General features: G+C 42.5%; 1 non-coding gene across 1 annotated transcript; it reads left to right on the forward strand.

Annotated features, from left to right (window-relative positions):
• Positions 1 to 3,572: 3,572 nt before the first annotated feature.
• On the forward strand, positions 3,573 to 3,637 carry LOC147830598 (small nucleolar RNA SNORD66). The gene has a single exon (XR_015449692.1). It is a non-coding gene; the product is annotated as a small nucleolar RNA SNORD66 (small nucleolar RNA).
• The last annotated feature ends 10,182 nt before the right edge of the window (positions 3,638 to 13,819 follow it).

A 13,819-nucleotide genomic window follows, 5' to 3' on the forward strand; every position in this document is an offset into this window, starting at 1 on the left:
ATAATGCTCTAAGAACTCAAATGAGCTCTAAGTATACAGACATGGACAGATACTTTTCCATTCCTGCAGGATTCTCAATTTAGACTCCAGAATCATGGAATAACTGAGAGAAAAAAAGAAATAAAATAAAAGCAGATGCCAGACTCATCTACTTTGCACTTGTTATTCTCATGGTACAGAGATACAGAGTTCAGAATCACTTAGACTCAGATAATTTTTTTTTACTTTGGTCTAGACTGGAGGTTTCTTCCCTGATGTATCCACATAATGCTTCTTAATTGGCTTGACTCTTGAATCAATGATGTTAAACCACAAGGTCCACATGACGTCTCAGGCATTTTATGGAGGGTACCAACTGCCAAGCCGATCTGAGATAATCACTTGCTCTTAGATGGATTGATCTCACCCGGTGTCACCATCCTACTCATTATGTGTGTGCATGAAGGTCACAGGACTCATCTTTATGCATCGTGCAAGATCCTAGCTACAGTCGTGCCCAAGTGCTCCCTGAGGACTGTATTCTCACAGAGAAGCAAAGTCTCCAACACCCACAAGTCAGTCGTGTATCTTGGAATTCTTCCCCTCTATATTCATTATCTGGATTAGCACTCCCAAAATCATAGTTTCCTCTTCCACCCTCAAGTCAAGTATTTTAAATGTGTCTCCCTAGTTCCACCCTTGGCCTGCTATGCAGGTCTAGATTTTAGGATACATGCCCTCAACAGCTCTATCTGGGTATTCTGCCAGCATTTACAACTCATGATTCCCAAGTAACCTGTCTGGCAAGTGGAGTCGGGTGGCCCCAGGGCTCCCCTGTCTGTCCTAAGGCTTTACAACCATGGTTGCATGGGAAAGTGCTTGGATTAAGTTAGTCTGGGTGAGGCTGGTATGTGTTTCTTTACATGCTTTTCGGATGATTCTAACACGGTAGATCTCAGTCTTGCCTGCTTTAAATATCCTGCATTGAGCCTGTAGCCCACATTGACTTACATCAGAACTCTTGAGAGTTGGACCCAAGAACTAGTAATTTTTAAAGCTTCCAGTGAGTCCAAATAGAGAAACAGCATCCTAACCCCATAGCTTCTTAGCTATATAAACTTGTGAGTGGTTTAGCTTACCTAAGACTCAATCTCTTAATCTCTGAAGGGGGAATAATCTTCATGCCTGTCTTAGAGAGTGTTATAAAAGTTGTATGATAAATTATATGAAGTGTTTTATAGAATTTAGCACATAAAACTCAGTAAAGTAAAACTGTCATTGTCTTAGGCAGCTCTGTTGCCATATCAAAATGCCATTGAGTGAGGAACTTAACAATAGACATTTATGTTCACACATTCCTGGAAGCTGGAAGTCTGATATTAGGGTGCCAGCATCGTGGGTTCTGGTGAGCTGTCTTCCTAGCTTGAAGATGGCCACCTTCTCATTGGGTGCTCATATGATGAGGACAAAGAGAGAAGTCTTTTTCTCTTTTATTTTCCGTTTTTTTTTTTGGGGGGGGGGTGCTAGGGATTGAAACCAGGGCCTTCACACTAAGATACATCCCCTGCTCATTTTTAATTTTCTTTTTATTTTGAGTGAGGGTCTCACTAAGTTACTAAACTGCCTAGGCTGGGCTGGAACTTGCAATCTTCCTGCCTCAGCCTCCCAGAGCACTAAGATTATGGGTATTTACCACTGTGTTCAGCTTCTCTTTCTTTTAAGGCCATAGTTTTATCAGATTGGGATTCAACCATTATGACTTCATTTAACCTCAATAACCCTCTCAAGGCTGTATCTTCAGATTCAGTGACATTGGAGGTTAGGATTTCCACATCTGAGTTTAGGAAAGACACATCAGTTAATAGCAATTATCATTATTATCCATTTCCAAAGTTCTACCCTTAGGGGGACTTTCTGGCTAGATTTGCCCAGGATTTTTGTCCTGGTTTCAGCACTGAAAGTGTCACATCTCAGGAAACCCCTCTTGTCGTCAATACCATATCCATTCACCTAGATGTTTAAGCTAGAATCTTGGCTTGTCCTGAAGTCTTTTGTCGTGGTTTGGTCAATCTCTGCATTTGGTCAATCATCCAACAAACCAAATTCTAACAAAAAACATCTGATTTTGCCTCTATTTCTCCATTATAACTGCTTCCTCTCTTTTTTATTTCCTTTGACCACTGCTGGGCATGCTTAAATAAATGAATCTTGATCATGAATCAGAATCCCCTGAAGACTTGTTCAACTACAGATTGCTGCTTCTCTGTCCAGCCCTGTTTTCTGATAAGGCAGATTGGGGGAAGGCCTGAGAATCTGTGTTCCTAATATGATGCTGATATATTAGGGTCCTGAGATTTGGAGCATAGAGCTGAGTGCCTCGGTGGTTTTCCCACGCAGGGCCTTGGTCAGACGCAGTACGCTGGAGATTCCAGAAGCATGTGGGTCATGCAGAGATGACACATTCCCATCCAGGCCCCTTTGTAGACTGCAGAGCTCTGCATCAGCAGGAAAGCTCTGGCACTGGACTCTCTCATGGTCAAGTGACCTGCCCAGCTGGATGCCTTTGTGCCCCAGCATTAGCTCCCATCCACAACAGTTCCTCCTAATACAAAGTGCTGAGCCTGTTACTCTGGACAGATGATCAGGGTCAGGACACCCCTCACTTGTGATTTGGGCAGTGGCATCATCCACCACGCTCAGGACCTCAGCATGATCAAGACTTTACTAGCCCAAGCAGAGTGAATGTCTCCTAGCAACTGGATAATTGTTCCTCTTGAAAATCTTCACAGGTCTATTAATATATTCATTCAGCCTCAGTCAGCTCTAGATTTTCTTCATTCATTTGTTCACTGGTTGGTTGGTCCATTTTAGGAAGTATTTAATGGATACACTGATGAGTAAATCCAGAACCTACTCCACATCTCATGAGGTTTAGAGTCTAGGGAACTTTCTTGGTGTCTGAAATTTGATCAGAAGCTCATCTGCCTGGTTTTCTCTCCTATGGAGGAGGCAGAAAAATTTTTCCTCCATTCATGGGCCTCAGCATGAACAATCTGACAAAATCCTGGAGTTTTCCACCTCCTGCCATGTTCTTTAGGCATGGACACAATGTCTCACATGTACTTATTTGTCTTTCATAACACATATTAATCATTTCTTCAGTGAATTTCCCATTGTTTATTGTATGAGTTATTATTGCTGCATAAGAAATTCCCCAAATCTCAGTTTAAAACAACATACATTACAATGTCATAGCTTCTCTGCAACAGGAATTGGGTACACCTTAGTGAGGTCATCTGTTCCATGGGATCTCATGAGGCCACAATCAAGGTGACAGCTGAGAGTCTACAGGGTCATCTGAAGCTGTGACTGGGGAAGGGTCTGATGGGAAACCTCCGTGGTGACTGATGGCAGAATTCACTTCCTTAAGGGCTGTGGGTCCAATCCACACTCAAAGGGAGAGAGCAGCATCACTATCAGGAGTCAGAGTTCACCGAGGGGCATTTTAGAAATCTGTACACCACCACATTCTTAGATTAGCTGAGGACCCCCTTGTGCACACTCTCGTGATACCCCATACTCAATAATGACAGGCCCTGTGATGACTGTTTTCATGTGTCAACTTGGCTGGGCCACAGTACCTAGATGATTTTGGGGCAGATATCATTCTAAAGGTCATTTGAAGGTATTTTTTAGGTGAGACTCACATGTAAATCAGTAGGTCTTGAGTAAAGTAGATTACCTCCCATATAGCAATGGCCTTCATCCAATCAGTTGACCACCTGGAGGAAAAAACATCAGATACCAAGAAAGGGAATTCTTCCTCCAGCCTGGATTCAGACTTGAGCTACAATACTCTCCCCTGTGTTTCTAGCCTGCTGGCATATACTGTAGACTTCAGATTTGTCAGTTCCACAATTGCATGAGACAATTCCTTAAAGTCAACTCTTCTCTTCTCCTCTCCTCTCCTCTCCTCTCCTCTCCTCTCTTCCTTTCCCTTCTCTCCCCTTTCCTTCTCTCTTCTCCTCTTATCTCCTTTTTCCTTCCTTTCCTTTCCCCCCTCCCCTCCCCTCCCCTCTCATCCCCTCCTCTCCCCTCCTTTTCTTCCTCTCTCTCTCTCTCTCCCTTTCCCATTTCTCTGAAGAACTTTGCCTAATACAAGGCCTATGTTTAATGAAACACTCGGTTATTTATGTGACTTTTCCCCCACAAGCTCTATTTTCCTTGAACCTGATACTATGTTTGTCTTGTTCAATGTTGTATTCCATCTGGCCCTTAGGGAATCTGATACTAAAAATGCACTCAACAAATATTTGTAGAATTCACACATGCATATGGGTATAACCTACAACATTCACTAAATATTTGAAACTCTACTAGTTGGCATCTACTTTCCACCAGTTAAATGTACCAAAGTAATGCTTTATATAGTGACCTATGTAGATGTAGATAGAATGTTCTAAAATTCTACAAGAAATGAAGTGAATAGGCTTAGCCCTTAGACCCCATTGGTCACTCTGTGTAAAGGGTGAAAATTCAGGTTTTCTATTCTATGAGACATTTGCCCATATCATTATTGTTTTTAAAAATCCAAGCTTGGAGAGCAAGTTGCCTTACATTAAATGGACTTCAAGTTTTCTTTCTAAGAGAGAAACATAAAAATCAGCTATAATTTCTTGGGAGGACGCAACTTTGGTGAGAGCTGGCTCACTGACCGAGAGGCCTCATGAGTTAGACTACTAGGTGACTCAGCACATCGCTCCTGATGGCCACTTTCCATGTAAAACCCTTTCTCAATCACTGACCTCTGAAGGTATTGCCTAGGACAAAGGCTCATCGTGTAGAATGGAGCCAGAAAAGGAGAGTCCAAATTCCAGGGTTTTTATCTCCTATTGCATTTTCACACTGCTATGTGTGAAATTTACAGCACTGGGTCAAGGCAGGTGTTAGGACACTGGGGATGCATCTCTACAACACAGCAGTTTCACATGGAGCGAGGTTATTAGTGGTTTGCTTAGTGTGATAACATCAATTGGTAAACACTTCCCAGGATCCATTCCCACTGATACTGATACGAACTTATCAGCACAAAGATTGATTGGACATTCATCTGCACCATCTATGGTTCTGGAAACTAACGATTTGGGGCCCCGTTTCCTCTAAAGGTGAAATACTAAGAAGCACCATGTGGGTGTGTAGGAAGCTGACATTGATAAGGGCTGGTACTCAGGCCAATATGACAAAATGTTTTGTAGTGCAATCTCTAGGCTGCTGGCCTGGACTGAGACCGTGCAAGGACTGCACGTCCCAGGATCAGAAAAGGTGACCTCTCAGCCCAGGGATTCACAGTCTGCAGTTGGCAGAATTATACAGAAGGTGGGGCCCACAGCTTTGACACCGAAAGAGCCCGGAGTGTGAACATTTAGCCACATGGTCAGCCAAAGGTCTATTTATCTGCCTGGGACACTGGGGAGCAGGCATCTAGTCAGGGAGGCTAACCCTAGACCCTTCTGCAAGAACTGTTTCAATAGTCCACGCAAACTTTCCCTGAGCTTAACAAAGGCCTTTTCAGTGACTGAGTGAGGCCTTGCACAGGTGAAATGAAGGAGAATGGCCACTGCAGAGGGAAATGGGAGAGCTGACAAAGGTCTCAGCTTGTCAAAGCCCCATGAGTCTAAATGGGGAAATGCAAGCCTATTTGGGGGGACATGGTTTTAGATATCTCAGGCAAACTGAAAATTTCTGATACAGGGTCAAACTAGGGAGACGGAGACAACGAAATATTAGTGTTAACTCTAACCCTAATACTAAAAGAGAACACAATTTGTGAAGCACTGATGATAAGGATAGACCTTGGGCTTACTACTTCATGTATGATACATGTATCATTTATCCAAACTAGCATGATGCTCATCAAATATGAGTCTCCCCATTTTAAAGGTAAGCAAACTAAATCTCAAGGGAGAAGCTTTATTATGACTAAATGTATAATAAGTGGTGAACCTGAGATTGAATTCAGTTATATTTGATGTCAAGTTCAAGTTTAAAACCCCACGATGTTGCTTTCTTTAATGACCTTTAATAGGAATTCCTAAACTTCATTTTAGTTAGGCAATTATTAGCTTTCTGTTTGAATATTCCAGAAATGGGACACTCACTACTTCTCAAGATAGCACATTTTACTATGAAATGAGAGAAAATATTTTAAAGTTCTAATTTCATGAACACTCATCAGACTTATTTGTGGAGTTATGTAAAATGCATATCTTCATACCTTCAGTAGTCCACTTAAATGACTTGTAACAAATGCTTCTGATAGGATTTTGAAGTAGGCTTGCTGCTTAACAACTTCTGTATATCAATAGTTTGGTAAACTGTCCAGCAGCCAGCAGCCAAATCTATTTTTTCTTCTTTTTCTAAATCTGTTTTTGTAAATAAAGTTTTATTGGAGCACAGCCACATATATTTATTTATGCTTTGTCTATGGTTTCTTTCTAGCTACAGTGAGCAGAGTGAAGTATTCCTGACAGACACTGTCTAGCCCACAAAATCAAAACTATTTACTCTCTGGACCTTTAGAGAATAAATCTGCTGCCCTCTCTTCTCCAACATGAATGTTCAGAAATAAACACTTACAGAAGAGGTTGAAAGTGTAGATTCACCAAAAGGTACTGATGGAAAGCTGGGAAATCTTTCTGTGCACTTGCTCTAAGGCAGCAAAGGGCATGGCTTATTCATTTGAAGGAAAAGTATCAGTGATGGACCAGGCAGAGAGGACAAGGACAGGATAGAAGAAGTATCAGAGCACATCACAGGGCGTGTGGCAGGCTTTGGAAGATATCTGAGCTCTATTCCATCCATTGAAACAAGTAAAGAATTGAAGGGAAGGGATGTACCATGACCATATTTATGCTTTAGAAGGATTACAACAGGTGCTGTAGAGAGAGCAGATTGGGGAGGGACAGGAAGGATACCAGATGACCAAGGAGACCTCTCTGTCCTTAGTTGAATAGCAATGGTGGCTTGGATTAGACTGCCCTGTACCGTATCTCCTGGCGAGAACCTCCCCTGGATCTGATGGCAAGAATGGAGGAAGCTGAGCTTTGGCTCACGAGGAAGAAGGTGAAATTGAGAAGGGCCCTAAAAGATGGCTGGAGTGTGGGTACCCAAGAAAGATCAAGTGGTTTCTTTCACCCTTATTTCATTCCAATTTGGGAAGTGGCCTAAAAGAAACACAGAAGTAAGCAGTAGTTCTTTATAGAACCTCCTGAATTGGTTTTCCTTTTCTTGGCAATGCAGCCAACATCATATCAAAGTTACACTCACATACAGTTGGGCACTATTTCTCCAGCCCATTGAATTTTGGCTTCAGGAGTGTGCTGTTTGAAGTGTTTCCTATTAATCCATTTTCAATAATAATTGCAAAGGGAATATTTACTTTGCCCGATAACATTTCTAGTTCACTTGGTTGGCTGGTATTTTTTATTCTTTACTTGAAACCTATTATTGGGTAATAATAATTTTCGGTATTTTGTTTTACTCTAAAGCATGCTACACTTCCTATTATGGACCACAGGTACATGTGTGTGAGGAAGGTAAATACAGACACATGTACATCATGGGAGAAGAGATGTTTCGCTCTGATCAAAATCAATGGGAATACTGGTTGGTACTTAACACCATCCTCTTGATCCAAGTAAATTAAGACAGTAAGTGGAATTATGACTATTCTGGGCTTGTGAACTTTGTATTGGACTGTGGAAACATTCAGGACCAAACAAAGAATGGGTTTATGGGTGATTCTTCTGCTCCTGCTCTCTCTTTTCCTCCTTCATCTAGGACAAGCAATACTACCTTTAATGGTCTGATAACATATTTTACAGGAGTTGCCAAGCAGGATGCTTTAATGTCTTGTGGAAAGGAAATGTGGTCTGTGACATGAAATGGTGGCTAAAAGATTTCTTATAGGCCACTTTGTTGATCTGCAGTGTTCATAAAGCTTGCAAAAGGCTCAGTATTCACCATTCCAAATTCAAAGTATGTTCCTTGCAGGAAGAAGAGAAAACAACAAGTAGGGAAAGGAGATGAGGTTGGTTCTGGGGAGCTTCTGACCTAACTTGGCTCTCTGGGTCCCTGTTGAACATGCTCCCTGCTCTGGAAGGGGCCGAGGTCTCTCAGAACCACTTTTGGCAATTGTGGTGAGAAAGGAAAAGAAAGTCAAGGAAGGCCATGTGGGAAGGTACTCATCCCATGTGAGAACATGGTAACTGGAAACAGCTTTCATCCTGGCCAAAGGATGCACCAAAAGACATTGGGCAAGTGTCATAATTATGACCAGGAAACATCTGGCTGGATCAGGAAACGGATGGAATTGGGACATAGGCACATCTGTGGGGACAGTAGAGTGGGATCCAAGAATATGAAGACATTTCAACTTTGGGGGGAGGAGCTATAATTTTAAAATAAGAAAAGAAAATACCATACTTAATAACTTGTGGTCTTTTAAAAATAATTCAAATCTTTTAAGAAAAATTTTTTTGGGCTTGGCTTGAGTTTGCATCAGGTATATTATAAATGCTGAGATAGAAGACCCCAGAGAATAAATTTCGGGGAAAGGGCCAAAGAAAAAAAGTCTTCTGGAAGCGATATCTCAAATTTACTTTTTCTGCAAAACTATTATCAGGGACCACTTGAGAAATGGCAGATTAGATGCTTAATTAACATAGGGCTTTGTAGTTATACTTGATGGCTGCTCTCCAGGAGGAAAGAAAACATCTTCAAAATATTTTAAAGATTGCTGAGTCAGATAAGAGACTTTAAAAAAGGATTAAAGAATTCAATGTAGAAGAAGTAAAATGGAGATTAGCGATGGGTGATTTGGATGCTTTCAAAACATAGTAAGTAGATGGAGACATCAAGGAAGCATCCAAGGCAATTTAATAAGTCAGGAGCCAGAGGCCTCTGTCTGAAGGAGGGAATGTGCATCTCCCACTAATTTGATTCAACCCCAAGGAGCTGAGGAGGCTTCTCCCTACTACTCTACCCCCCAACTCAGCTCTACTGGGCCCCATGCTTTTATTTAGAGGTAGTTTTGGTATTTAGGATTTTTTTAAAGTGAAGAAGGGATCCAAGATAATAAAGAGAAATCTGTAGGAAAGTCTTAAGAGCCTGCATCTCCTGAAAGTGTCACCTTAGGGTATTGCCCGTGACTGGGGGCAGAAAAGGCCCAGAATGTCAACCATTAGATGAAAATAACCCTCATCATCAGTGGGGTCAACAGAGTGGGAAGGGACATAAGTGACAGCGAGCTTTTATAAGAAAGAGTCAAGCGGGACCATCTTCAGCTCTGAGCTCCAGAGGGCATCCAGTAGGCTGGCTTCAGCACATTCCCGAGGAACCAGCAGGTCCCTGCAGCTGCACCTAGGAGTGGGCCCTGGGCTGTGTGACAGAGATGGACAGCGTGGTGGGGAAAGTACAAGTCAGCCAGGACTGAAAGTGCCCTTTAAATCATGAACTCCTTGAAACAGGGCCTCTGTTCTTGACCTAACTCTCTTAACTTCAGAACTCAGTAAATGAAGTCATTCTTCAGTACCCATGGGACATCGGTTCCAGGACAACTCCTGTCCCTAATCCAAGGATGCTCCAGTCTTTCATGCAAAGTGATCTAGTTGCATATTACCTCTCCATTTGGATTGCTTATAATCCTATACCTATACATTTCCAGATTATTTATAATATCACAGACCATGTAAATATCAAATGAATACTTGCTATACTGTATTGTTAAGGAAAGAATGACAAGAAAAACAGTAGAACATATGCAGTGCTCTTCCTGAATATTCTTTGTCTATAGTGGGTTAAATCCGTGGATGCTGAACCCCAGACTGTTGATCCAAGTGCCCCTGGGAAAGCCTTGCCCAGAGCCCAGCATTCCCTTTCTTGTGGACGTCTATAGGTCAATACCAAGGCCAGTGGCCTTGAACTCTGGCTGTCTTTCTCTTTGCCTTGCTATCTTCTTTGTCAAAATGAAAATCCATATGTGCTTGATGAGACTCTGGTGGGAAAGGAGGCCATGGTGAGATGTACTGTGGGTGAAAGAGCACATGGCAAGGGGCTTCTTTGGCCTCCTTGTTGACCCTTTTCAGTTCAGAAAGGTCTGCTGGAAAAGCTGAAGGGTTTTCTGGTGCAGAATCAGCTCACTGTGTGTGAGAAAAGGCGAATGTGAGACACTGGCTGTGCTCCAAATTGTCCACAGTCAAATCCATCTGTCTCTCTGCACGGAGGCTGCATCCTGTGAGCAAAGTGACCCAGAGAGCTGGGGAGGATGCTTCAGGGACAGGGGCCAAAGAGGCCAATCATTCCATCAAAGGGGTTCAGGGAGTACAATGGGGCCTGAGGGCATGGAGCCAACTGTGGACCTCCCTCAGAACAATGGTGGCCACGCTGTCCGGCACCGGATGCTTGTTCCTGCCATGTTGCCTCTATGAGTCTCGGGGTCCTCTACTTTTAATTTTTTTCTTTTGTGTTTATTTGCTGGATGGTGAAATAGGACACAGAGGAACCTGGCTAAGGCAGTGCTCTGTGAGAAGCTTGCTTGGACCTGGCCTTTCTGTTTTGGGCATTAAAATCTCAGCCAGATCAACAGCTGGTGGCCACCCATCTGGGGCTTTGTGGGGTGTCCAGGTGAGCCCAGTTGAGACCAGCTTTAAGAAGCCCAAAGGAGCACTATCCTATAGTTGAGAGCAGTCCTACTTCCCCGTATGTCTCCCTCCTTGAGGCAGGCTGGAATCTGCCTTCCACACTTACTTGCTGAGTGACTTCGGGGAGGGGGGATCCCTTAATCTCTCTAGGTCTCAGTTTTCTGAAAGGGAACTAATATTACCTGTTGGAGGAATAACAAGATAAAGTGTATCAGACACCGAATGGGGTTTCTGTCAGGTGGTGAGCTCGCAGTGCACGCTAGCTGTTGCCATTGTTCTCTTAGCAGAGAACATCTCCCCAAAGTGTGCACATGGTGGATCACCTCTCCATCCAGGGCTTTGCTTAAGACCTGCTGTTTTCACTGATGTCTTACATGATCTCTTACAAAACTGAAATTCCATAACTGTCCCAGTTCTACGTGCCTCTGTTTTTTCCCTACACTTTTTACAGTCTCAGACGAATTCATCTCTGTGTTAGTCTATCCATCCATCCACTCATCTATTCATACATCTGTCCACCCTTCCATCTCCGCTCACCTTGCTGTCTAGCCATTCATCTACCCATCATTCATCTCACTGGCTGTAATGATCGGCTCTGTGTCTGCTCTCTAGAATATGAGCTGACAGAAGAGAGATACTTCCATCTATCTTTGCCTCTTCTGTATCAATAGTACTTAGAATAGTACCCTGCACTTAGTAGACACTCAGCAAATACCTAATAGTTATGATGTGTGTTATTATTATTCTTTAATTTGGGGCTTTGTGATATAAGACCTAGTTCAGATCATTAAATATACACACTAACCTGAGAGCCAGCTACAATACTTTCCATCCGTGAAATATGTATGTATTTCTGCACTGTGTTGGTAGACCGGACTATTCAACGCAGTAGGATAATAATCAGACTCATCTTTAGAACCAGAACTCTAAGATATTCATTCCTTCAGCTTCAGGAGCATTATCTGTTTGGGAATTGCCCTTGACTGATAAAAGATGTCTTGTCCAAGGTCATGCCTCTTTCCCAAGGGCAGCTCCCATCGAACAACTGGCAAATGCACAGGTATAAAGGCCTGACCCAATTGCTCCAACTCAGGACAATGTCGGGGGCAATCTCAGATCTCCATGAGGTTGGCTGAGGCCTCTGCTACCAAGGCATCATTGCCTGACTCCTCCCTCTCCTAGTCTTGCTTCTTTCACACCATGCACACTTTGATCCTGCATCTAAATCACCATCTGCTTCCCACTGATCTGCAACACTGACTTTATTTCATCCTGGGAGCTTGGTATTATTTGCATATACAAATCTCGAACTTCATTTCACATAGAGATCCCATCATACGATGTTTCAAGGCTATGCTTCTTCTCATCACAATGCTATATCATTGGCTTTGACTGATACTAGCTTTTCTTGTCCCTCCAACCAACAAATGCAGAATGTCTCCATATGCCCAGCACTCTGCTAGACTCTTTAGATGGAGAATTGGATCTGCATTCTCCATCGAAAGCAGTACCTCACTGTGACTAGACATGCTGTTCTCTTCCCTGAATTGTAAAGAGTCACTTGTTCATTATAATCCAAGTTTTACAAAATAGGTTTCCATAAAGCAAAATTTTTTATTCTAAACCACTTTCTATACAACATTCTTTAGATCAACTAAGGAGATTGATTGTATCTATCATTTAACTAAAAAATAAGTTGGATCATTCCATGCATTCTGTCCCTTATTTTTGTTTGGTTAATATGCTATAGAGATTTGTCTACGATATTCATACAGAGCTCTCTTGTTTTCTTCTAAGTCTAACTAGTAAGCGTGCAGAATTTTTGTTCATCTATCAATTCATTTAACCTTCCAACAAATGTCTGCCAAGTGTTTCTAAAATCAGAATGTCTTTTCAGTTCTGAACCAGGCCAAAGTTGTCTATATCTAGTGGGTAAACCAGAAGATAAACCAGAATGCAAATACAAGAATGAACTTTTTTCATAGAGGAAATGTTATAAAAAATGAATTGAGATAAAGGACAGTGCAGAGAAGAGGCTGAATGAAGCTAAAAATATCAATTAATAGAAAGAACTAGCTGGTCAGGGAAAGTGTCTTTTAAGAGGTAACACTGAAGCAGAGTAGATGAAAATGGAATGAGCCAGATTCAGGAAATCCATAGTGATGGGCACTCTCAGCAGAAGTGAAACAGCTGCCCACCACCTAACACTGCAGGAACTACACCTTCTCAATGACCTGGTGAAAATCAGAGTGCTGATGCCACAGAAAACATATTACAATTTGGATATAGTCTGAGTGTGTCCCTCAAGGATCACACATTATGGGCTTGGTCCTCAAGTATGGCAATGTTGGGAGGTGGTGTTGTACTAAAAAGGCCTAGTGAGAAGTCCTTAGTGGACTGGGGGAATTAAGGCAGATTTCTTTGAAGCAAGTAGTGATAAGAGTAAGCCTGACCCTTGAATCACTCTATCTTATTGCTTTCAGGTGTGTTCTCTCCTCATGCCCGCACCTTTGCCATCCGCCATGTTGTCTTAGTCACTTTCCTTGCTGTTGGGACAATATATGGGCAACTACAACTTAAAGGAGGAGAGGTTTATTTTGGCTCATGTTTTCAGACCATAGTTGGGTGATTCTAACCTAGGAAGGGCATGGTGGAAGGGTCTGCTGTGGAGGAAAGCTGTTCACGTCAAGGCATCCAGGAAGTCGAAAGGGAAGGGAAGAGCCAAGGAGAGAGACATACCCTTCTAGGTCATGCCCCCAGTGACTCACCTCTTCCAACCAAACCCCACCTCCTGACAGCACATTCAGCAATAGAGTCATCAATGGACTGATCCACTGACAAGACAGCTCCCCTACGATCCATTCACATTACAAAAGCCCCATCTCTGAGCACATGAGAGTTACATTCTAGATCTAAACTGTGGTACATTCTAGATCTAAACTGTAACACATACGGTAACACAGTCAGGGAGGGCAATTCAAAGAGCCTGCACCATGCTATTTGGTCTTTTACCATCCAATAGTTTCACTAGAGAAGCCTCTTTTCTTTCATAAAGTTATCCTGCCTTGCGTATTTCATTATAGTCATGTAAAACAGAGGAAAACAGAGCACATGTCTACTTATTGAAAGAGCTTACCTGA

This window comes from Heterocephalus glaber, unplaced genomic scaffold (assembly GCF_053883595.1).
Source record: "Heterocephalus glaber isolate CG9 unplaced genomic scaffold, H.glaber_assembly_v1.0 deba00000071, whole genome shotgun sequence".
NCBI classification, from domain to species: Eukaryota; Metazoa; Chordata; class Mammalia; order Rodentia; family Bathyergidae; genus Heterocephalus; species Heterocephalus glaber.